This window comes from Alosa alosa, chromosome 16 (genome assembly GCF_017589495.1).
Source record: "Alosa alosa isolate M-15738 ecotype Scorff River chromosome 16, AALO_Geno_1.1, whole genome shotgun sequence".
Lineage (NCBI taxonomy): Eukaryota > Metazoa > Chordata > Actinopteri > Clupeiformes > Clupeidae > Alosa > Alosa alosa.
This window is the reverse complement of record NC_063204.1, coordinates 4,062,319-4,089,972: the sequence shown is the minus strand read 5'-3', so window position 1 is coordinate 4,089,972 and position 27,654 is coordinate 4,062,319.

Below are 27,654 nucleotides of genomic sequence, written 5' to 3'. Positions count from 1 at the left end.
TATTGTATCTTGGTTCACAGCATAACCTTGGAAATCTTTGAAATGGAAGTTGTAATTTCACAGTAGCTGCTGTTCTCAGGAGGGCAACCAAAGGCTGCAGTGATACTAGGGCCACGTGAACGAAAGAGATAACAACAGTGTGTGCCTGAATGACCATTACAAGCATTATAACAACAGTGTGTGTCTGAATGAACATCACAAGCATTATAACAACAGTGTGTGTCTGAATGAACATCACAAGCATTAGGTGTGAATGAATATCACAAGCATTATAACAACAGTGTGTGTCTAAATTAACATCACAAGCATTAGGTATGAATGAACATCACAAGTATTATAACAGCAGTGTGTATCTAAATTAACATCACAAGCATTAGGTGTGAATGAACATCACAAACATTATAACAACAGTGTATGTCTAAATTAACATCACAAACATTATAACAACAGTGTATGTCTAAATTAACATCACAAGCATTAGGTGTGAATGAACATCATAAGCATTATAACAACAGTGCGTGTCTAAATTAACATCAAAAGCATTATGACAACAGTGTGTGTCTGAATGAACATGACAAGCATTATGACAACAAAGTGCATCTAATCACAAGCATTAGGTGTGAATGAACATCACAAGCATTATAACAACAGTGTGTGTCTAAATTAACATCACAAGCATTATAACAACAGTGTGTTGCATTAGGTGTGCCATTGCGCTAGAATAAAGCCATGTGAGTGCACCAGCTGGGAATAACAAAATTAACGTCATAACCAATGACTAAACAGGTGGGCGTAAACAAATGAACGTCTTAACTAGGGTTGGGCACCGAAACACGGTTCTAATATGGCACCGGTGCCGACGCAAACGGTAGTAACTGCATCGAATAACAACGTGGATTTCGGTGCCTCATTTCGGTGCTTAAATAGCGTTTTTTAAATTAATTTTTATACGAGGCATCACTGCATGTCATGCGCCATCTCTAATGTCTTGCTCTGATAGCAACACATCCAGACCCAGTTATAGATAGCTAACATAAACACTGGATGTATAAACCAGAGGGGTGCACCACATAGGCCAGTGGACAGTGTTTGACAGCTTGCATGAGCCCAAGTAGCTTACTTTAAAGCGATATCGTGAGATCCTGTCAAAATCTAGCAGTGGGCCTAACTACACACAATATCCTTGCTAATGCGCTAACTGGAATTTATTTGAAATGTTGTCAGCAAAGTTGTAAGGTGAAAACTTTATTTCACGGTGTGTTCTAACAACATAATGGCATGATATTAATCTTATTAAATGTGCATGAGGCCCATATAGCATCAACATGAGTATGAAGATCATGCTAAAAGTTCGGTGGCAGGTTACATACCTGATGTCACTGAGCTGTCAAAGAGGCTACGAAACCATCTCCGTACGTTATCGCTAATTAAACTTAGCTGACTGGTGTTAGCGCATAGCCATAGTTGCTGTTAAAATGCCTACTAGGCTAGCGCTGGGAATCTAAACACTTCAACACCGACATGTAGCCTAACATGTTCAAAACTATTGCGTGTTATGGATTAAGACATGAAATTTCTTTAAGTATTTGGGAACACACTGAATTAACTGTTAGTCCCTGTTCCCTGTTAGATTAACTTGCTTGCAAATGCCGTTGTCCATAACCTGGCAGTTCTATGGCAAGTGGTTTTAACATACCTTATGGCAAACCGCCTACACTGGGTAAACTTGAAAGCAAAGCTTACCATTGTGTGTGCATGCATGGCAAGCTGTTTTAACATTTAAATGTATTATTCGTAGGAGCAATGAGATATTGATAGTAAATTGAATATAACAGTTCAATTTCATGTTCAAATTTGTCTTATCAATAAAAAAAGCAATTCATGCTTTAGACCATTTTAATTTAAAACATTTTAATAACAAAGTACCGGTTCAGGCACCGTTTCGGCACCGGCACCGTTTTAAAAGTATCGATTTAGCACCGGTATCGGATAAAACCCAAACGATACCCAACCCTAGTCTTAACCAATGACTAAACCGGTGGGCGTAAACAAGTGAACATCTTAACCAATGACTAAACAGGTGGGCGTAAACAAATGAACATCTTCACCAATGACTAAACAGGTGGGCGTAAACAAATGAACATCTTCACCAATGACTAAACAGTCATTGGTTTTAACTCTTATGTCCGAGTTTGTGATTCGATACACCAAGTGCCCCAAGCCTGATTAACTGCCGTCATGGGTGAGACTGGTCATTGACTTACCTGCCTTTAGGGATCCACATAGAAAAAATAACACATTTTTACCATCTTTAGCAATCTGAGGCATACGTTTTCTTTCCTTTGCAGCACTGACACGAGTGAACAAAACGAACTATAGCTTATATAACACTAATGAAAATGACAGCATTACTCTTTCTAACCCTTGTCAATTTAAATAGGCCAACGTCCTTACCATGGACGGCATTCTGATACTAGATGCAGAAATCACACCCAGGTGCCAATTCAGGGCTCTACATAAACTCTTTGCAGTGGCTACCTTTGGCTACCTTTGTTCTCTAGTCAATCCCATGAGGTATTATGCGGTGATCTAGTTTTAGCAACCTTAATAAAGCAACATAATACGTCTCATTGTTATCAGCAGTACAATTGCTGAATGCCAGGTGACGCACATCCTCTTGGATGAAGGTCTAGGACAGGTTGTGTTTTGTAATCATTATTTCCCAGTGTCCAATCCTTTAAATGATAGATTTATCTTCTGAAGATGGTCCTCATTCTTGTTTCCTGAACATTAAGCCACAGGCCGACATTGGCCACATTCTCAGTGAAGGCACCAGATGTTGAGTATACAGTAGAGAGTACATTCCATTCAAATTCATTTGTGGATCCAGGATGTGTGCAGCATTGCAGTATGAAGTCCCATCTAGTGTATGAGAAGAAGCTCATCCAATTGCAAGGTTGTATCCATATCCCTAGACATCAAGCCGATCTGTAAACACTTCATTCTGCTGTGTCAGCAGTAAGTGGGCTGGGTGTGTAAACTGGGAATGAGAAAAGGCTTCTGCCATGTCCAGCTCTCTTCAGCCCCTTCTTGCTCTCTTCTCTGAGCATTCGGCAAGCATCTTGGATTATGTACAGGGTTTACCCACCCATTGTGATAGTGTGTGTTTTGTGTTTTCTGTTTTTTGTGTGTGTGTGTGTGCACGTGTGTGTGCACGCGCGCATGTGTGTGTGTGTGTCTGTGTAACATACATGGCACCTTGACACTCAATTTGGTGTTATCTGACATGATAGGTTACATCACACGTGACATCTTGCCATGCTTTTCCATTGGAGGTGTCAGATATGCACATTTGAGATACTCTGTCCAGTGTGGCATCCATGGGAGGTGTCAGATATGCAAATATGAGATCCTCTGTCCAGTGTGGCATTCGGTGAGTCCACCATGCGTTGTGTAGAGAGGGAAGCGCAGAGAGGGAGCGGAAGAAATATCCCCTTTCATTTAAAGACACAGGCCCAGGCCAAGGATGCTGATGCTCACATGGGCCTTGTGGTGGACAAAAGAAAAGGTCAAAAAAATATGGGCGGACAGTGATGGCAGTGGTATTTACCTAGCGTGGCAGGAGTCCTCTGAGCATTGCATAAACCCTGGGAGGAGTAAGGAAAAGGAATACATTACAGCTGTTCTGGAATATGCACGGCAATACCGTGCCTCGACAGTCCGACAGGCAAAACCCATTTTAGATGACTGAAGCCAGCTCCAATAATAATTTCACGGTAGAGATATTACTTTCAGGCTGTTTAAATCCATTCATAGGATCCATAGGGCATTCTGCACCTTGAGCAGTTGGTAGAGGTAAGCCCATAACACTTCCCTGCCTTCTTCACTTGCATTACACCTCATATATTTTGGACTCAAATGAATTTTGTGGGCGTACAGCCACAGAATGTTCTGATCAAGCTAATCGTTGTATGCTAATCATATACCGTTAGATTAGTCACAGGCTTGAAGGGAGTAATGTTGAAGTTAAAGTCTCCATGCTATTTCCGTATGCAGCAGGGTTGACTCAACCTCCTCTGGAAGCCTCAGACATCTGTTTAAGGGTACTGATAATAATGACTTAGGCTACAGATGGGCATGGATTACTAAGCTAAAGCTTCAGGTATGGTTTATGCAAAATAGAATATAAACAAGGATATCATATAGCAAAAATTGAGATAGTTCTCCCGCACACTGTTTTGACGTTTACTTGATTTTATTCAGAGCAAACAACACGTTTCGCATACAGCGTCTTCAGGTTCGCTCTGCTCTCAGGTGTGTCTGAGCTCTCAGGTGTGTCTGAGCTCTCAGGTGTGTCTGAGGTCTCAGGTGTGTCTGAGCTCTCAGGTGTGTCTGAGGTCTCAGGTGTGTCTGAGCTCTCAGGTGTGTCTGAGGTCTCAGGTGTGTCTGAGCTCTCAGGTGTGTCTGAGCTCTCAGGTGTGTCTGAGGTCTCAGGTGTGTCTGAGCTCTCAGGTGTGTCTGAGCTCTCAGGTGTGTCTGAGGTCTCAGGTTCGCTCTGCTCTCAGGTGTGTCTGAGCTCTCAGGTGTGTCTGAGGTCTCAGGTGTGTCTGAGGTCTCAGGTGTGTCTGAGCTCTCAGGTGTGTCTGAGCTCTCAGGTGTGTCTGAGGTCTCAGGTGTGTCTGAGCTCTCAGGTGTGTCTGAGCTCTCAGGTGTGTCTGAGGTCTCAGGTGTGTCTTTAATTACTCTAGTCATATGACCAGTTGTTTGAAACGTCCATTTTAAATGCCAATATCCAATATTCCCATAAACAGTTTAATACAATCAACAATGAACAGACAAAGATATAGAACACGTCCGCAAAGATATACAATATATACACAATTCTTATCAAATATATACATATATACATAATTATCATCATCAAAAATAGCGTCATCAAAAGTCCAACAAGAGCAAAGAGTTTTGCAGAAAAGTACATATAGGTCACAGGTATCATCAATGTATCCCCAATGCCACAAATACAGCTAAACCAGTGGACAATACCCCATTGTCTATACACTTATATCTACAGAAAACAGCTTAAGTCCTGTGATTCATTCATACCAGGGGGTTCAAGAGTGGACAGTTAATTTATCCAAAAGGCCTCTCTTCTCAAGAGCTGTTTGACTATGTTACCACCTCTAGGGTTTGGTAGTACCCTCTCAATGCCAATAAACCTGAGGGAGGCAACAGAACCAGGCTTTTTTTCTATGTAATGTCTAGCAATGGCATAGTCAAGATTATTGTTTCTAATGGCTGGGCATAAAAAAAAAAAAAAGGTTTGGTTCCTGTTGGTTGTCAGTTGAGGCCATGGATCGATAGGGAATTATTTTTTTTCCCCAGTGGCAGTATGGATAGGTAGAAAATCAGTCCCTTCAGGATTTCACAAGGTTTTTTGAGACTGTTTCGACCTAAAATGCCTGGATGTTGCAGCGTTTTTAGCTGTTTCTTGTGGAGAAATTGCGGGAGGAAGTGAAAATTGCAAAAATAGTTGCATTTTTTTTTTTTTTTTTTTTACATTTAGGGCAATTAAGGTTAGTAAGACCAAAATCACACTGATAATCTTGATGCTTATTAAAAAAAAAGAATAATCAAAGGTAAACCGTAAGGATTACAGAAAATCAAAGTAGGCCTACTTTATTTGTGAAAATGCTTTGACTGAGGTAATTCACAAAGCAGTATAACCTTTCGTAAAACTGTCCAAAAAAGACATTCACCTAAAGAGATGGCATCATTTTGTAATTCATATTAAGTTAATATCTTTTTAATAATTCATAGTCTGTGGCCTGCATGATTACTAATAGCCAAGTAAGTATCTAGTAATTTCATATTGATGTAAACTATTTGACTACACTTCTGTTTAATGTCATTACATTGGTGGTGTACGCCTAATTGACTGCCTGCCCCTTTAAGGACGTGAGAGTAGCCTAATTACATTTCTGAGTGGATTGGAAGGCTTGCATCTCACTGTGTTTGGCTACGAGTGTAAATCACTTTTTGCATAGTGCATTACGATATGTGGATGCAATTGGGAATGTCTTCTATGTCATTAGTTAAAATAAATGTTAAAAAAACAACTCGAATGAAATCATTCTTGGATCATAGAAGAGGTAAATGTCTTGCAATTTTATTAATTTCTATGATTTTGGTAGCACTACTCAAACTAAGCCCACAAGCTAGCAAACATGACATAAGCTAAAAGGACATATCCAGGTAAACGTTTGCCAATGGGTTGCATAGCCTACTCAAATGTCAGTAAACCAAGTAGGCCTTAATTAACTTACTTTCTTAGCCTAGGTAGGTTAGCAACACAAGGTTGAGAGATGCAAGTAAGCAGATCATTAACGTTAGCCTTCTATTTATTGTCATCAAAACTGCAGAGGAACGAACACGTTAGGGCTGTCTTTGGTGTCATATGCAGAAGGTGTGCCATCTGGCTCAATATTCTGCGCGAGGGACTGTTGTGGTAGGTGAAATTTCACGGTGAAACTACGATGATTGGTCAAATTTGCGAAAAAGTTGCGGTGTTTGGACAAAATTGCGAGTGCCTTGGTAAGTGACGAAAGAAATCGTGTTCTTGAACAGCTGTGCATAGGCTACTTTGTAAAAGAGAGAATACGCTCATCCCTATAGACCCCTTCGCAACGGTGGTGAAAACATAAACATTCGGGTGGGCGTGACGTCACTGGAGGCAGAAACAATCGTTTGGATAGTGAGGCGGCTATTTGAATAGTACTAGTGAGGCGGCTAAAATCAGACAGTAATCTAAAATCTTTGCTAAAATGTGTAACGATATAACACAATACGTACATACACTCAGTGTACGTGATCGGGAGGATTATTTGAAAAAACTAAGGCTACATTATCAGATGGGACCAACCTGACAGACCCAATACCGTCAGTGATTGGAAATAGTGTTAATTTCGTCAGACGAGACGAGAGAAAATATGTTCGTCAACGACCTTTTTTTTCATGACTAAGACGAGACGATGACGAGACGTCAGTAATGTCCTGAAACACTGACTAAGACTATCTTAAGATGCATTATTGTTGACGAAAAAAGACGAGACTAAAATGTTTTGCATGAAATAAAAACTAAGATAAAATCTCCCTTCATGTTCGTCTACAAAATGAGAAGACAGAATATCTAGCTGTTCTAACGTTTTCAAAATATTCCGAATGAGTTCATACGCAACAGCTTTCCTGTAGGCTAGTCTACGTGCTGCTGCTGCAACCCTGTGGCTGCAACACGAAACTACATGGAACAAGAACACTGGAGATTTCTGCCAGAGTTAGCAAGCTAACTACCTAAGCTTTATGCCACAATAAATGAATGAATAAGTGACATACATGTAAAGAGGTTGGAAATACAGGACGATCGGTAGGCTAATATGTGAGGTTCCGATACAAGGCTTGGGTTATCGTGAGTCAAACGAACAACTACGTTCTCACTGGAAACTGTAGCCTAGGCCTACTTATTTCAAATTTAACCGATGACTTTTTCGGTTCTGGCACCCGACAGCACAGCAAGATGAGACCATGATAACCTTTAGCCTCCCGAATATGACTGTTCGTTTAGCTTCCCAGCTGAGGTGATGGTTTGTTTTGCCTCCAGTGAATGTAATGACTTAGGCTCAGAAGGTACCTATACATAACGCAAGGGGTAATTAATGTAATTATAGTTCGCCTTTTATTTGTGGATTTATTTAATGTAGCCTAGACTATTTAGTGTTATTTCTTCCCCAAGCTCATAACATAAATTGACAGGGTCGGTCAGAAACCGGAACCCAAGAACATTTTTTTTTATGCCCTTGTCACTCCCCGATGTGAGTCGCGCATGCGTCACTTTGCTACTTTGCGACTACCAGTGTTGTTAGCCACAGAATAATGACATTAGCCTACACAGCAGTAATGTATTATTTAGCGTAAGGCATCACGTTTTCACGGCATGATCTCTAATGTCAGTTCCAGATTAGAGGCTGAAGTAGCCTGCTAGCGAGAGACTTCTGTAATATCAATAAAAATTGACCTATAACGAAGTTTGTTCACTGCTGGCAAGTAAGTAAGCAATCAAGCACAACAAAGGCTGTCACTTGAATGGCGTTTGCTAACGTTAGCAATCAAACAATCTTAGATAGCTAAAACGTTTTTGAAACAGAAAAGTTAATTATTTTATGGATTTCAGTCGGATCCCTTGGCGTTGTGCCGTAAAACCTATCAATCTGAGCATGCGTGACTCACATCGGGTAGCGACTCACATCGGGGAGTGACACCCTGCGTTTGGTCTGTCCAACATACATAAGACCACAAGGGCATATCAGTACATAAATGACATGGGTAGATAGACAATTTATAAATTCTTTAATCTTGTACTTTCGTCCAGAATGTGAGTGGCTGAATGTTTTAGTGTCAAAAGTGTTGGCGCAATGGGCACATCTACCGCATCTATAATTCCCATAGACTTACTGAGAAAGCCAGTTTGTCTGTGTGGGTTCCTGGTACACGGAACTAACCACCATGTCTCTAACATTCCTGCCTCTTTTGAAACAGAAACGAGGTTTGGAAGAAGACAAATGGTTGAGATTTGGGTCACATTCTAGGATTCTCCAGTGTTTACTTATGATCTTTTTGACTTGTCTCGAAGCAGTAGAATATTCTGACACATTTTCTTGAATATGTTGTATAGGGCGAGGATGTAATAGCTCTCCTTTATCCTTCTGATTGGCCCTTTCTCTAGCTATATCAATAAGAGCCTGACTGTACCCCCTCTGTTTAAATCTTTCTCCCATCTCATTAGCCTTAACATTGTAGTCCTCTTCCCTGTTGCAGATTCTTCTCAACCTGATGAATTGTTGATGAATTGTCCATAAGGGATGTTATCAATGAGATGGTCAGGATGGAAGCTGGTGGCATGCAATAAGGTGTTTCTATCCGTTTTCTTACGGTAGATGGAGGTGTCTAATTTTCTTTCACCATTCAAGTCTAGAAAGTGGATCGTCTGTTGACTGAATTCCAGAGTAAATCTCAGATTCGGGTAAGTGGCATTAATATAGTCATTGAAAGCCATAAGTTGATCTTCACTGCCAGAGAAACCCAAGAGGATGTCATCAACAAATCTGTGATAAAACAATACATTGGCAGCAAAAGGATTGTTATTAAATATGAATTTTTCCTCCCATAAACCCATATATAAATTTGCATAATTGGGAGCGAACGGTGACCCCATGCTTGTACCTTGGGTTTGTAGGAAGTATTTTTTATTGAACATGAAATAGTTAGATTTCAGAATGAACTTAGTGAGTTCAACAGGAAGTTCATGTTTTTTAGAGTCCAAGTAGAAGTCCATAGCTTCCAACCCCACCTCATGAGGGATGTTGGTGTACAATGCCTCAACATCAAAGGTTGATTCAGGCATTCAGGCATACAAATGTCAGTCAATAAGTTTAGGACATCAGCAGTGTCTGCCACATAGGAGGGTAAAGTTTTTACAATGTCCTTAATGTAGAAGTCCACAAATTGACTTAAAGGTTCTGAGAGTGAATTTTTACTCGCCACAATAGGTCTGCCTGGTGGATTCACTAACCTTTTATGAATTTTAGGCAGTAAGTAGAAGGCAGGAGTCATAGGATGTTCTACTCTTTCAGACAAAATGTTTTTTAGTCAACCATTGGTTTTGTAATGCTTTATTCAAAATGGAATCCCTCTCCTCTACAAAAGCATCTAAAGGGTTATGCGGCAACTGTCTGTAGAAGGAGGCATCTTCAAGCTGTCTAAAGGCCTCCGCTGTGTAGTCCTTTGTGTTTTGCACCACTATAGCCCCTCCTTTGTCTGCTGGTTTGATTATAATATTTGGATCTGCATTCAGTTCATTAAGGGCCTTTCTTTCTGATAGACTTATGTTGTATTTTGTGACCTTATTTGATTTAGCAACAGCGTCAATGTCTCTCTCCACTAATTTACTGAATGTGGCCAGGGTGGGGTTAGGGGCGCCGGGTGGCATGAAAGTAGATTTTTTCTTTAATTTACTGAGCGGGTCATACGCTGTGTCTGCTTGGCTAATCTTATTACTGAAGAAATACTTAAAATGTAGTTGTCTGAAGAATTTGTAAGAGTCAACTTTAAGTTTGAAAGCATTAACTCTGTTAGTCGGGACAAATGACAAACCACGACTTAAAGCATCAAGCTGCGGAGAAGTGAGGGAATGATCAGAGATGTTGATTACCGACAGTTCTGGTTGCTGCGCTTCCGTGTCTCCATGTCCCACTTCCACATCTGCCTGGGTGGGCGACGTGTGCCTCTTCCTCTGCCCCCTCCTCGTTTTTTTCGGCCTGCCCGATCCTCGGCTAAAAAAGCCTCATCAGCCGAGGATGTACCTGCGCCGCTCTGGTCACTTGTTGTGCCCTCCTTGCTGGTGAGGAGAAGGTCCCTGCGTTGGCCGTGAAGGCTGCCTCCCTGTTGTGATGCGTAAGCACCTCTCTGTATGCGGGGTCTCGGTCTCTAGTTGTGTTGCGCGCTGGTTGTCCAATTGTAGACTGTCCCTCTTTTGTAATCCTCTGCATCCCTCTGGAATTTATTTACTTTGCAGGCTTACAGTTCATCCTCAAACTTCGTTAGTTCCTCTTTTAGTGCAGTCTCCATTGTCGTAAACTCCGTTTTGCTCATGTTGGTCTTAAGCATTGTCTTTGTCTCTTGTAACTCTGTTTTAACTTTCTCTGCGTCTTGTTTGGTTTGTTCGATTATAAGTAACGTCAAGTCCAGTGAGCACTTGTTCAAAATTTGTTCCCACTTCTTTTTAAATTCGGGATCATGATTGCCCAGTGTCGGCTTTTTGTTTATTCTTAATCCTCGCGGAATTTGTTTGTTCCGCCAGTATTCCGACAGCGCAATTCCGTGCCATTTCAGGCGAATCTCCTTCTTTTCTAGATACATCTTGGACTTCTCATTTACCAAATTTACTGCCCGATTTGCAGTTTGGCGATCATCGAAAAGGGATTGTTGGGAGATAATATTTTGGGCCTCCGAATCTCCGAAGGAAAAGCATACGGCTTGTTGCTCACTTTGTCTATCCATAATGGTAAGGGAGGCGTGCAAGTGGTGGGGAAACTTCCTGCAGTGTTTCCAGGATATCATACAGTATAATTAAGGTAATGTATCTTGTTTAAGCCTTGTTCGTTTCATTCAGATGTCAGAAAGCTAAACACAGCAATATTACAATATAAAGAAATTATTTACATTGCGACTCCATTCTGTTGTTGATGAAGTTACACGGAAATGCTACAATTATTCCACAATAGATAATTAGATTAGTCAAGTCACAGTACATATTTTCATGTTGAAGTAATCCTACATTAAATTGGAAATGTTTCAGTACCTCCACAAATATGCAGCATACTTTCTTGGAACTCTACAGGAGCTTGGTGAATGCTGTATGCTGTGCTTATAATGCATCTATTTTTGGGTTTATATTCAGAAATGTATTCCAAAGGCATGTATATATTTATACCTTGACAGCCGTGTACGTGTTCATTTTGCATTTATGCTACTGCATTGCTCTTCAATTCTGGATCATATTCTGTGTAATCCTCTTTGCTGTATTTGATTTTGTGTGAGACGCGGGGCCCATCGCAAAGCATGAGCAGAGAGTGGCACTCGTACATCAATCCCTGAATGAAAGAGATATTGGAAAAAAAGAAATGACTGAGGAAGACAAACAGAGGAGAGAGAGAGAGAGAGTCAAAGGAAATCACAACCAAAGCACAAATAGAGATGTATTTTCTCTAATCCCCATCAAGCCTGGTCTGCTTTGGACCTTAAACAAAAACAAGTCTTGAATCAGTCAGCACATCACACATCAGCCCGGTATATATATATAATGCATAACCTTTATTATCTCCCTGCAAAGGAACTGGGATAAGAATCAATCCAATCCCACCATTGTTAAGGTAATACAAAAGTGTTGTATAAATGAAGTGAATCACTGCCAGCAGCTTTGAATGGCAGAACGGCTACTAAGAGCCTTGCCAGTACAGGTTCCAGTTATTTATTTATTTATTTATTTATTTATTTATTTATTTATTTATTTATGCATTTATTTATTAATTTATGCATTCATTTAAATGTGTGTTTTAGCGGACCACGCTATAAAACATCATGATTTTTTACATTAAATATTCTAAAATCTAACAGTTGTTTCAAATGCAGTAATGCATTATGCATTCCTACAAATGAACCCAAATATGAAGCCATGAATAATGCACACTCTGGCTGATGCATCACCGTTATGTTTCGCCTCATGCCGTGACGAGGTGTCCCAGCGTTATGTTTCGCCTCATGCCGTGACAAGGTGTCCCAGGCTTTACTCTCAGCACAGGTAAGGAAGAGTGAACTGGCCATTCAGGTAGCAACATTTGATAATTGATTGAGTCCTCTGGACCCTGGAGAAGCTATCTCTCTCTTTCTCTCTCTCTCCCTCTCTCTCTCTCTCTGTTCCATACCCATTCAGAAATACACACATACAGAAAATGATGTTACCGTAAGGTCATATCTGAACATCGCTGAAATGTTAAAGTCTTTGTTGGACATAGCTGAAATATGAAGGTATTTTTTTACCTCGTGCCACAGAGAGCCTGAGCATTCATCTAAACCTCATTTCCTACGCCCATTCCAGTGAGGGGAGTCTGTGTGTGAGGGAAAAGTCTCTCAAGAGATGTGGATGTTTGAGAGGAGAGGAACACAATGTCAAGGACAGATGAGTCAACATTGACTTCCAACAGTAGATGTTTTTACCAGCACAAAGATTTGCTTTAAGTTACGATGTGGAATTTTGATTAAACTGAATGTGGGCTGATAAACAAAGAAAACAATTTGGGAGGTCAAGATGCGGTAGCATTAAAAAACTTCTGCGCTCTTCAACATTGCCATCTGAACTTGCAAATTTAGCGACTTGCTTGTTACAGGCATCTGGCTTTTTATTCGGCAATGTGTGTGACATGACTGTAGCCAATCAACCAAGGGCGCAGGAGGCACGGGGGACGGGGGGGACATGTCCCCCGCAGTGCTCAAGAGACGGCCGTCATCCCCCTCACTTTTGATAAGGAAAAAAAAGCCTTATAGGTACGCTAAATAACTAATAACCTATAGGGTTTGCGCTAACTCTGTAAAACTCCCCATTAACAGCATCACATCACTAACCACAGTGGCTGGGGTCTTTTGCAAAGCACAGCATCTTTATTTGAGGCAAGCTGGTAGGCTATTCCAGGCAGGCTTTTTTAAATTTCTAGGCTATCAAAAGCATAACATTTTTGGTTTGGTTTGGGATTTAATTTACTTTTGGACTGTTGATTATATTGCTAAATGTTGAGACCAGGCTTGGAATTTCACCATTCTGGGGGCAAGGCCACTTGGCCTTCAGTTGGGCATATTTGGTGGGGGGCACAAAGGCCAAAGTTAACTATTAGTAGTAGGCTATAAAAATTATCAAAGTTGTATTTAGCCTATTCACTGCAGTAGACCTGCATCACTGTATGAAACATTACAAAAACATGAAATGAAAACATGACATATTACATAGAAGTGTAAATCATCTGACTATCTAATATTTACAGATATCTAGGCTATATATAACATTTATTTTATATTTGGCCTGTTATGAAATGACAATTTAAGCACAGCTCAGCTTTAAGAAACTCAAATAGCCTAGATGCATGCTTAGCATTGTGATCATTAAGGCTACTTTTACAAACTCTTAGTCAGCTGTCCTCTGATTTACCAATATATAGGCGATATTTGTAACATTTATTTTGTATTTGGCCCGTTATGAAATTATGTGGAACAATTTAAACACATTGTAAAACTTAAAGCCCAAATTTGGAGACATCCATGTATGTCGAACTTTACTTCAAATTCAAAACTGGATTACTCTGGAACGGCTAACTGTACAGGGGACTGCTTTACACCTTTGTGTTCGGTAAGGTCTCCTGTTTATTCTGATATATGGGTTGTCATGTGTTAAAAGAAGGGTTCGTAAAGTATTACACCGAGATGAATGTGTATGGAGATCATGGGACGCAACACCTTCAGTAGAATGTATGATTAAATTGAATTATATTATTTACTTTTCTCGCGAACCGTTCAACACAGCAATTATCGGCTAACATCGTTTAAAAGCTGAGAAAAAGCTCTTTCATGTGATACGTGGTGTCTGTGTGATGAATAGGCTACATCGTGAGTAGTTCAACATGAGAATGGGTGAATTTGGAAGCACTTTCTTTCTTGCGCTGCCACTTTCTCCACTGCGTAAATGACTAAATTAATTTGCGCTGTGAATGCTAAGATTATTTTGACAGGCCACAGGCTAAATAAAAATCGCTATTAGTAGGACGCAAAGCAGAATATTGAAAGAAGGGGGCACCAAGGCCACCGTGGCCTGTAAACCTCTGATTTTCAAAGGGGCCTCACGGCCAACGCAAGGGGCTACGACGGCCATGGCCGTTGTGGCCGCCGTGAAATTCCTACTTGAGACTGATGAGCACTGAAATCTGGGAGATATTTGATGGTTCACTGTTATGTTTCATGCAGTTGAAAAAGTGTCGGGATTGTGACACTGAAGTGAAACAAGTGCCGCTAATTATTGTGAGACAAGGCAGCCATTCATTGAATAGGGGTTGTGCTGTAGCCTAATAGAAAATTTTTTTGCGTAGCCATAGCCTAAATTGAGTTATTGTTTAATTATGCATGATTTAGTACCTGTTATTAAATTAGTAGGCTTGAATGCCTTGAGTCGCACAACAATTGTGTTTAAATGTAGTAGGCTTCAGCCTGGCAATTACCTCGAAAGGGGCGGCAAGATAGTAAGCTTGAGAACGTGTGTTGGAGACCCATGGTAGGAAAACGACTTCTCTTTGCCAACAACAGGCTATTAATCCTACCAACAATATAATAAAATATTAAGAAGAGGTGTTATTTCATTGACTTAAATCGAAACAATGTCTTCTAGTGCTGGTGGACTGATGGCAATTGTTGGTATAGGCAATTGTTACCCCGTCTTGTATATGGGAACCTGCCTTTATTTGTCCGGCTATAAACAGAATCAATCCCGGGCATAATTTGAGGATTTATGGTAGCCTATAGTCTCCTGCTCAACATTAGCTGTTATGTTTATTGATAACAAACTCAACTAGCCTACTGATCAACTCGTTTTCACTACTAGCCTAACTATAAAATACAAGTCTATACCCAACGTTTTTGTTCAAACATAATTTCAAGACACAAATTGGATGTGTCAGTTACCTTGGTGCATACATCCCAGAGAGCAGGCTACCACACCCCAGAGTGAGGGGCCTATAGCGTTCTTACGCGTTCAGTGTGGGGTATAAACAAGCTGAGAATTTAGCGGTGTCACATCTGCCTGTCACAGACGTGGGGAGCTCTTTGAAGCTTGGGATAATGTGGTACAGTTAGAGTAACAGTATTTTTTATTTTTATTTTATAAATGCTTTGTTTAAATGCTGTTGGAACAAATAGTAGTAGGCTAGTCAACTTTCTGTTGCAATTTTATGTGTGTTCTGGACAGGTAACTTGTTAAGCCAACATCTTCTAACGTTGCATAAATATTAACTGCAAACACATAGTGGAGAGTTGATTTGATTTATACCAGACAATTTAGGTATAGGCCTAACTAGGCTATTTGATCATGTAGTCTATGTTTGGATCATAGGCATGATGATTCATTCATGGCTTCATAAAATATCAACATCCCATGTTGCTTTTAGAGTATTCTACCATTGGCCCAAATAATGTGAAATAAATCTAAAATAAATAAATAAAAGTAGAATTGCACATAGCAAGAAGCTGGTCTGAGGGCAGATCTGGTGTTGTGCTCATCTCACAGTTTTGACCATTTTTATCAAAAAATATTTTGAAAACAATCAATGGTATTATCTTAATATTCTGGCAAGTTTATGGTCGAAAGTGGGCCAGAGGTGGCGATCCGATATCTTGAAATCTGATCTCATTATGGGTTTGTGTTCACAATTTGGTCCCCCTCACTTTCAAAATATCTTCATGCGTCCCTGCAATCAACACTTGGCTTTAGTAGCACATCAGGGTGGTGTTGTGTGTTCAGTGGTGTTACGTGATTGTGACACCAGGGTGGTGTGGTGTGTTCAGTGGTGTTGCGTGATTGTGATGAGTGAGCTCAGTGTAACCTTTCAGCAGATTCGGACAGTAGCCCCGTAGTGCTGTACATTGTGCTGAAATGACTGGATACTCATGGTCATCATGGTCATCTATCCCTCTAAGCACAAAGGGCTTCACTTTACCCAATAAACAGATCAACTGTGGATAGTTTAGCTATAGCCTAATCAAAATGATTATGAGCAAAACTAGACAAATGTGATTTGTCTAGTACAACAAATAGAAACTTGGCTGTATGCAGGTATCGACTCAACCCAAACCTAATTTAGTATAGTCCATGACCTGTTTTACTCTCTTACCTCTTTTAATGAATGTGTAGATGTGTTGATGCGTTGATGTTGACCCTTCTGGTATATAAAAGAGGAGTATTCAACTGAGTCTTGTTTGTTTGTTGTTTTAAGTTTTGTTTTTTGTTTTAATTATTATCTCAGGAGGACCCTCCGTCTGATATAGAGTAACAAAGCTAACTTTGGAGATGAATCAATAAACTGGACATTGATCACTCTTATTGCACCCATGTACAACACTTACATTCCCTTAAATGACCAGCTGTTTACACCCCATGTGACTGTTTTGTCTTTATCCAGTAGAACCTGGGCCCAGTTTCCCAAAAGCATCTTAAGCCTAAGAGCGTCGTAAAGTCCCTCTTACGAACGTCTTAAGATTTGCCGACTGTTTCCTGAAACCATCGTAGCTTAAGAGCACCGTGAAAAGACTCGTAGATGTACGAGTGCTCCAGAGTTCTCGTTACCGGCTAAGAGCGTCTTAACAGTACTTCTCACTGAGGTCACCAACAGGACATACAGAGGAATTACAACAATACATAATTATTGTGTTTACCTGTGATGAATCAGATTTTAGCGTGCAAAATAGCATAGCCTATATTTAATGGTCATAATAATGTGATGAAAAGCGGACAAAAATGCAATCAAGTTATGAAACGAGACGTTGCCAAAATAGTTTGCCATTATCTTTGCTAAGTGAGGGCTATATTGTATTAGGCCTATGAGGTAAAAAGCAGAGAAAGCAACATGTGGTTGTCTGCAGCCTACTGCATCAAAATCTGAGCTTACACATTACCTCTTTCTTACTCGACTTCTTCAAATGTGTTCTTAAGTGACACCACGAAAAATGATTGCATGGTGCAACAATCTAATCTTAAAATATAGCTGCAAGCAGCAATGAGGGGGCCAAGCAGTTAGTTCAGCAGGCCAGATTAACCATGTAAGTCAATGCCGTTGCATCAGACATATAGCCTTAAGCAGTCACAGCAAGTTCCATGCCATACAACCCAAGATTGGCTGAGTTACAAGGTCAAGTTTCACATCAAAACATAACTGATTTTGTGGGGCTGAACCAGGGCTGTGTGTCGCCGCCCCCCCCAGCCAGCCCCACAAGAACCGCCCCTGCCCATCCCACCCCGGGTCCCACCCTTGCACGCATACACATTAGAATGAACTAGATGGAACTTGCTGTCATCAGTTTCACATCAAAAATAAAAGATTGACTGAGATATGATCACACTTGCTGTGATTTAAACACAGAGGTCAAAAATTGACGTCATAGGGTGTGTGGGGGTGTGAACTCGGCTTGGCCCAAGGATTCCAATGATACCTCATTTTGCCATTCGGGTCAACAGGTCAAAAGTTACGCCCCAGGAACACAAGTCCAACTTTGGCCTGTTGGTGGCGCTAGAGCGCTTGAGGTGCCGGCATGAAACTTGGTGAAATGAATTATTGGACTGTCCCCAATTAGTGTGCAAAATTGTATAACTTTTTACCAGACGGTTCTATGGGCTGCCATTGACTTCCATTGCAAAATAATGCGCATAAGCAACTACTGGCCAAAATGCATTTTTGTCAATTACGGAGCCCCCTAGAGGTCAAATGTCACCAAATTTCTTGAGCGTCCTCCCGATGTGGTCTGAGGTACATGTACTAAGTTTCGTTTTGATACATGAAAGCGTTGCTGAGATATGAAATCACTTCCTGTTTGGCGGCTTCGCCGCAAATTTTGATTGGCTGGTACAGGCCAAAGCTTCTGTCAATTGTTCCAGAAAGCAATGCACTCATCAGGCATGGTCTGAAGATGGTCTCTGCCAATTTTGGTGAGGAACAGATGAAATTTGTGACCTGCCAAAACTTTTTTGTGTTTTTGATTTAATCCAATATGGTGGCCGAATCAATTACGATGACATCACAAGTCGGCTTGGGTCGGCCTAAGGACCTCCAACAGTATTACCAGACACCACTAGTGCGTTTTAATTCTAAGCACAACAGCAGCTACAGGCCAAAAGCCATGTTTCTTAATTACAGCGCTCCCTAGAGGTCAAAGGTCACCAGATTTCTTCAGCGTCCCCCTGATTGGGTTCTGAGTCCATGTACTAAGTTTGGTTATGATAGATGAATGGGTTGCTGAGATATGAGCTCACTTCCTGTTTGGCGGCTTCGCCGCATATTTCGATTGGCTGTTACGGTCAAACGGTTTGAGTTCCGAAGACGAAAAGGGATAACTTTTGTGCGGCTTGGTCTGAAGAGCATGTGTGTCAAGTTTGGTGACGATCGGACAAAATTTGTAACCTGTGAAGTTTTAGTTTCACTTTCACTAAAATCCAATATGGCGGAAAATCCATCATGGCGGAAAATGACGTCATAGGGTGCGTTGAACTCGGCTTGGTCCAAGGATTCCAACGATACCTGATTTTTGACAATCGGGTCAACAGGTCAGAAGTTACGTGCGTGAACGCAAGTCCAACTTTGGCCTGTTGGTGGCGCTAGAGCGCTCAAGGTGCCGGTATGAAACTTGGTGAAATTAATTATGAGACTGTCCCCTATCAGTGTGCCAAATTTCACAACTTTTCACCAGACGGTTTTATGGGCTGCCATAGACTTCAATGCCAGAGGAATAATAATAAGAAGAAAACTAACAAACACAATGGGTGCCTTCGCAGCTTCGCTGCTTGGCCCCCAATAATTACAATTATGTCTGTGTGGTAGGCTATATAACCTACTTGGGATGCTTAGATGTCAGATGTCAAATGCAGATGTCAAAGTGTTTCTATTTTCGTATTGATGTGAATTAATGTGTAGATCTGAAGTTCAAACGGTAGGCCTATAGCTGTGACGTGCAGTCACCTGACATCACCGTCAAATTAGAGGATATTTCAGAACTATTAACGTGGACAGCTCCCCTTAAGAGTATCTTAAGAGCAGTGCACGTGCGTTCGGGAAACAGTCGGAAAAACCAAACGAACGATCGTAAGATGAATCGTAGAAAACCCTCGTAAGAGCGTGTCTCCGTCGTTATCGGAAAACTGAGCCCAGTATATTAGTCATTACTCGTATTGGACCCATGTACAACACTTGGAGCTCTTACATTCAATGTACCCTTAAAAGACCAGTGTAGTGAAAAACTAGATGTACCGCAGAGTGGTACAAAATATGACCGCCGCCCAGTCCAGCAATTTTTTCCACAAAAATAAATCACGCTGAAAGGCCTATATGATTCTAACTGTCTCACTAAATTGCATGATCCACACTCAATTCTCACTGATATCTGCTAGACAACAAGTACCAAAACATGATTGGTTAATAGATTTCACATGTAAAATTCATTTTATACAACCCCACCTCCATCTTGCCTGTTCATAATTCTGAGAAATTCTTGAATTGTGTGCATGTACATGTTTATGTTATGTGTGTGTGTGTGTGCATGCTTGTGTGTGTGCCTGCGTATGTGCCTGTGCATGCAAGCGTACATATGTCTACTGTGTGAGTATGTGTCATACGTATGATTACTGTGAATGTATGTGTGTGTGTGTGTGTATCTGTTTGTGCACATGAAATGGGTTAACATGACCCCTGGAGGCAAACATACGGAAAAAATGGTCATCCTACAGTTCTCAAGATTTTCAGAGAACTGTGTCTGCCCTACCCTCCTTTCGGGGGGTCCAGTCCAGCAGGGGGGGTACAGATCAAAACAAAAAACAACGGTTCCATGCTATCCATGTGGGGTTACATGCCCACCAAGTTTTGTGTACCCCGGTCTTTCAGTGTCCCAGGAATCCTTGTTGGTGTACGTCACTAAATGTACACATAAATTATTAAATTATTAAAGGCCCCCCACGAACGAAAGTACACAAAACTTAGCATGCATTCGGAGGGTGTCATAATGATCCTACACTTGTAATTTCGTGCAGTTTTGACCTTGTCAGCCAGAGATATTGTGATGAAAACACCTATTTTTTTGCTTTTTAATTTTTAACTAGGTGGCGCTATACATGAAATAAGTGGTAATGGGATAGGTTGACATAAAAAAGGTGGACCTCCTAGGCCCTACGGTTCTCGAGATATTCACAGGTTTTTCAGTGTCCCGGGAATCCTTGGCGGAAATTTGGGCATGCGAAAAAAGAAAAAAAAATCTGACTAAACCTATATGACCGCCGCTTCGCTGCGCGGCGGTCATAATAAGAGAGTCTGGCGAAGTACATGTCCCTTGTTTTATTTCTCAAGAGATTCTCCTTGTTTGAATGCTCTACTGTAAGTATTCTCCTGGCTGGTGACGGTTGTACTATTTACCACCACACTCACTGCTGAGATCATTGGCTGTTATTTGGGAGATTCGAAGTAAATATCCATTTATAATATGTTGAGTGCTTTATGGTTGAATGTAAACACGATATGAGCTGTTACTATTTTCCACCATTAAACCAATATCACTGGCTCCTTCTGAACATGCGTGAACAAATTTTTATTTATATGATGAAATGTGCAGCCATCTGCAAACTTTTATTGTGTGCACTTTTCCCCGGTTTTGGCTGGTGGAGGCGGTTTCATTTTTATGCAAAGTGACAGTAGTAAACTCCAGGAAGAGTTCTTTACTGTCATTATGAATAAAGGTGTCGGAGAAAAAACCCACAAAGCACACAAATAAAACAGGATATTCTTCTTCTTTTTGCCCTCATACATGACGTGCAGTTGGCTACTAATAGATATAGATGGGTTGAGACTGTCTAATCCAGCAACATGTTACTGCTGCAAATCTCCCACAGCAGTATTTTTTATTTTTTTATGGGCAAAGCTCTCTGAAAGGCTTAGCTAGTGTTTCATCTGGCTGTTCTGCGTGACACGTCTCAGCCGTACGGTAACGGCCATGTCAGGGCAGGGACTTTTCCAACTGAACCTGTTCTAAGCTTGAGACACATGGAGTAAAGGCATGAACCCACAGACAGAGAGAGAGAGACAGAGAGAGGGCACACACGCCGCAAAGGTCTTCACACACAGCTTCTGCATAGAGGGAGAGCTTTGAGAAAATGTTTTTCTGCTCTTTACATTGCAAAAATTGCAGTACATTGTGTATTTAACATTATTGTTTAAAAATATGACTTGGACCAATGCTACAGGTCATGGCCTATCAAGTACGGGCATAGAGTGGCACATGGCCCTTTCCACCTATCAGATATCACATGGCCTTCCTTCTTCACCTATCAGATATACTGGCTGCAGCAAGCTTCCCAGAGCCTTAACACAGGATGCATTACCTATATGCCTTAACACAGGATGCATTAGCATATGCCTTAACACAGGTTTTATTACATTACATTACATTTGGCTGACGCATTACATTTGGCTGACGCCTATAGGTTTCATTACCTATATGCCTTAACACAGGATGCATTACCTATATGCCTTAACACAGGATGCATTACCTATATGCCTTAACACAGGATTCATTACCAATTTGAAATGCAACGGAAGTATCTCCTGGAGAAAATATACTCAGCTCAGGGCATTCTGCGGGCTCCTTGGTGATGTCAGAGACTCCAGTGTATCATCCAAATGAGTATGAAGTCGTTATTTTATTTTAAGATAAAAGAACTACACTGTGTTGCTTTATTTCAAACATTGTAGAGCCTAAGCATGCCTTAGTGGCTGGATGTGGCTTCGACAGCAAAATCGAGACCAAAATAATTATGTGTTGCAGTGCTTTATTAACTAAGAGGAAAACTTTGTATGTCAAATTCATTAGCTGTTCATTTTACATCTGGATAACTACTGGTTATAGTATCTCTGCTCTAGAGTGCTGGAAGTGCGCTAGCTGTTCTCTCTCTGATGACACCTCAAGGTTCACATTTAATTGTATGCAACATAAAATTCCCCATCAGTACCTCAGAAAACCTGCACCTACTATTGGACAGTATTTACGGCGTGTGCAGTCAAAAACACACCTTTGCAACACACCTTTGCAACACTGCCTTGGCAGAGCCAAGTGAGATAAATGGCTCAAGGTTCACCTTGTCAAAAAGCAGGATGTGGTGAGTTAATTGATTTGCAAATGTTGCTGCTGTAAGTTTGGTGGAAACCTTTATTCATGCAAATTAGGTTTGGACAGAAGGCCACATGTCATTAAATTGACTGATTTTTTTCCCTGTTATAATATGACAAATGCTTGGCCAGTGTATTTGGGGATGTGAATTCAACACAGAGAGTCACCCAGGACTAATTCCATGTCTTATTATATTTAACCAAAAACACTTGACAGGCTGAGTGCTGTCCTACAAGTAAAGCTTATCTCTTCAGCTAACACTGAGGTAACCTTGAGGAGCTTGAAAAGAGATCAAATTCTGTATGAATCTGAGCCTGAGAAAACCATGCATAATTTAGACCATGGAACATTTCACTTTCCTCATCTTGAATCATGCCTCGTGTCCCTGCTCTAGTCAGCTCCGCAACTAAGACGGAAACATAACTCTAATTTTCTAATCAAAGCATATCATTTTTACAGTCCTGTAGGACTTTTCACCACCACAGGACATTGGTAATGTTTGTGTCCTGTTGTCTTTGAGAGCATTAGAGGGTATTACCACAATTAATGTTTTGTCATGAAAATGTTGGATGGCTCTGATGGAATGACAATGTTGTGGTTGGGTGAGTCATCTGACCACACATTTCATTCACCGCTATTGTAGCAGGGATTTGTATTCTGGGCACACGATCTCGCTTCCCCTCATTCACTCTGAGGGAGCTTCGCCAGACATCCTGAAATTTGCACTCTACTACGTGCTTTTGTGTGTGTGCATTGCGCATCCTGGCCAAATGCGTTTTGCTTTCACGACAGCCCGCGTCTGCATGCTCAGAGAAGAGGCTTCTCTGCCATCTGAAGACTCTGACAAAACGGCCTCTTCCCTGAAGATGAGCGCTCACCCTAATCCAAACAGTCTCAAATCAGTTGAATCCATTCCAGCTAATGATTTGCCATACGCGTAATGGGAGGAGATCAGTGAAGTCTCAATAAGTTCCCTCACAGCTTTGTGGAGCTCGACTGATGTGATTCCAGCTCATCTGCCATTGGGATTTATGTCAACGCGGTTCCTTTTTCCCCCCTCCACTGTATACAGTGAGCGCTGAATGAAGTGGGGGTCTGAAAATGCACTTTCCTAAGTATTGCATGAATCCCTCCTGGAACGAAGAGAGATGCCTCCGATTAAGGACGTCAACCGCACAACTTTTAGGAGACCAGAACGTTTCCGTTTTTGCGACTAACTTTTGAAGTGGAATGTTTGCCATCGCGCTCGGCTCCCTGGGGCTAACCCCCCCCAACCGCAAGCACTCCAGCATCCAGCATTATCAAAATAAAGTGAAAATTGGAGATGAAGCCAGGTCAGAGTTGATGAAGAATTAATGGAGTGGAGATGGGGAGTGCTGATCAGCGGGGCATGGAGCGCCTTCATGCTTTGGCAGCACAAGAGCAGCAGAAGTTGTTATCGCGCTCAATACCTGATAACAGCACCACGACAAATCAGCACCATGACAAATCTGGAGTGATCTTCTGGGGAAACGACCAGAGTTGCCCCACCAACACCCATCCAAGTAAGCACACACACACACACACACACACACACACATCACACACACAGGCTAACCAAACCTGTTTTTCATCTAATAAAATCTGGATGCAACTACAATGGAAGCTGACTTTTGAATGGGACCACTCTGTAGAATATTCTGTAATCATCAACTCTATGACATTAAGAAAAGAACTCCATGGAAATGGTAATGAAATGTAAACTAAAGATGTGAAACAAAGTCTCGGGAGTGACTTATTTTGCACCTGAGCAGGTGTTGGCTTTTTGCTGATTCACTAAACAGCAAATGAGAGTGTGTACTGTACTGCACGTGCTGCGAGGTTGACTGCATTGGCAGTGAGCATATTTGTGTAGACGCTTAATGTAACTCTGTGGCTTATAAGTAATTTCCGAGTCATAATGTATTAAACGCGCCCCTGCTGGGGACTGGCTCTCATTTGTCTAATGCATATTTCATCGATCAGGGCGTTAAGTAAATCTATATGCTGTACGCTCAAGTCAAGCAGCACAGGTTGAGCGTTAGACAGGCGGGAGGACCCTGTTGGACTCCGACGGTGCTGTAAATGAAGCTCTTCCTCGCCACGTTACATGCTGATTACCGTAAAACATTTATTATTGTGATGAATCTTCAACCTTTTAGCACGGCTGCCAATCACTACATCTCCCCTCCCCCCTACCTCTGTCGCGGAAATGTTGCCACCCTCAAAAGAATGGTGTACATGCTGCCAAGGCCTGGGGGATGCTGAGTGTTAGGTGCTTTAAGGTAGTGTCTCAGTCTCCGCCTGTCCAAACATGACCAATAAAAGTGTTTTAAGACGCAAAAATACACGGCCATGTACAGTGTTGGTGCAATATTGCAATAAACGGCTTTATCACTTTTGAGTAAAATTTAATGGTTGGCTGTTCTCTTTTTTCATGTGCCATTGTTTTATTTTACAACTCAGGTCTTCGAGCCAAGAGCAAGGTTTGCCCTCTTGAGAATTATAGAGAGCGATGAAGAGCTTCAGAATTGGGAAATCATCGATCAAGGATGCAGACATAAATGATATTCCAATCCCCTGGGAAGATCCCAACCTCTACCATCTACAGGTAAACATATCTAAAAAACAACATAGGTTGGTATGTGCCAGAGAGCCTGTTTAGATCTGCCAGACTCACAGATGAAACTCTCAGCCCCCACATGCATCCTCCTGTTCTGCGCCAATATAAAATAGCAGCTTCATAGCTCCCCCAACATGCATCCTCCTGTTCTGCGCCAATATAAAATAGCAGCTTCATAGCTCCCCCAACATGCATCCTCCTGTTCTGCGCCAATATAAAATAGCAGCTTCATAGTTAGTAATAGATGAAGCCTTCATAGTCATAATCTTGCTCCTTTTCTCCCCAGACAATGCAGGCGAAATCTACGAGCTGCTGTGTTGATGAATAGGAGGGACTCTACTTAATCACATCTTACTGGGTGGCTTTTTATTTCTCCCACATCCCACCCTCACAATCACATTAATTAGTGTCGGCTGCTTGTCTTGCTGTCAGAAAATCATCTTACGGCAATAACATGGTGGGCTGGGAGAAAGTGTGTATGTGTGTGTGTGTGTGTGTGTGTGAGAGAGAGAAAAATATGGTCACAGCGTATTAATAAATGATGCATAATACCCAATTTTGCATTAATATTTTCCTCTTTTTGTCAGTGAATCCAAGCTAGTCTAAGGCATCTAGTTATATTGATTGTTAGGGCAATGTGAATTAATGCCAATCATTACCCTCCTATTGAGAACCCGTGTCTTTCTGACCCTCCTACTGAGAACAGCTGTCTCTGTCTCTGTAAATATACTGTGTGTGTGCATCTGGAGAGCTATTAGTAGAGTCTAGCAAACAGTTAACTCTGATACGTCTGATAAATATGCTTCCATAATGGCCCACACAGTAACAGGTGGACACCCAGCGGAGAACGAGGCGGTGGCGGCCACATGAAGAACAAGGGGCCATTTTGAATGCAGACACAGAGCGCGTGGTGTGGTGTGGTGCGGCGCGGCGCGGGAACGCCTGTTGTTGCTCTGGTAATGATGAGAGCTGGGCCTCCCTCCCGTAATTGACTACTGGATCAACCTCGTCCACTCTCTGCGCAGCCTTACACGCGAGCAGCTTGTTGTGCTCAGCCAGACACCATCATCAGGGAGCCTGTTATCTGTGGCAGTATAAAATATTAATATGGTACACTTGGTTATGGATATCACAGGGGCCACGTGCGATTTCACTCTCCTCGCAGCCCACTCATCAGTCCGAGGAAACGCGTAATTATTTTTCACGTGCCCTCGTCCGCTCCCTGGGAGGCTGGGGTGAGCGAGGGGGTGGACACCTGCATGGGGCAAGCCGAGGATCTTTAATTGCCGCTCTTAGTGAAAACGCTGAATCACAAAAAGAGGCCGAAACCTGCAGGCCTACTTGTATCTTCCTCCTTTCCCCAACCATATGGTGACGATAATGAGTGTTTGTGTGAGGGTGAGGATTCCGGAAGGATTCAGGATAGTCTTAAAGGGCCACTACTGAGCTACCTGGGGGAAAACAACTTTGGTAACACTTAATTTATATACAGTATTCATAACTCATTATAAACACTTTTATACATAATAAATTATAGCAACTGACTTATCAAATACATTACTGCACACATAAAGCGTTTCTATAATAAGCCCTATATGATAGTATTAAAGTTTTGGATCAAAATCAGAAACATATTGGCCAACCATAGCCTACAAGGCACAAACATATTCCTGCACACCTAAAGCATTTTGATGATTATTATGAAAGAAGGCAACAATGTCAGCAGTGCCATTATTAAGAAGTAAAGGAGGCTTTATTGTGTATTCTGATGCTTTAAGCTGTGAGGTACGGAGCCCAGGAGGTGTCATTGCAAGATTTTTTTTTTTGTATCGATAGTGAGGCTATAATATTGCAGTATTTACATAGGCTCATGTCAATTATTATGACTAATTGGATTATTATAAGAAGTGTTTTACAAACATTTACGAATGTGTTTATACTACTTCATGGATAGGCCTATTGGGTTGAAGGTCAAGTGTTCCTTATAATAGGAAGGCCTTCATGAACGATCATTCAAATTTAATTTAACAAACACATTAACTGCATTAAGTGCATTGACTGACTACTGACAATAATGGATCTCACATGTAGTTTATGAACTCTGTGAACACAATGTGGCATGTTTGTGTCATACTGTATAGGCTATATGGTTCGCCAATATTCTGATTTTAATCCAAAATGCATAAGGATGAATATGCAATGAAGCATGGTTAGCATCACTCCTCCGATGACAATGCATTCCTGTTACTTTTGATCTATCCAGTCGTGCTACAGTTGTTGAGAGTCCGCACAAATCTCGGAGTAGCCCCCAAAGGTTGTCGAAAAGCTCCGTCAGAACCTTCCACATCGGCGGGGGTGAGCGGATCTGGTTAACATTAGGGGAGACACATATACACCCATGCCTAAGCTCGTTACATTGGAGGCTCGCAATACAGACAGGCTGACTGACAGGGAGG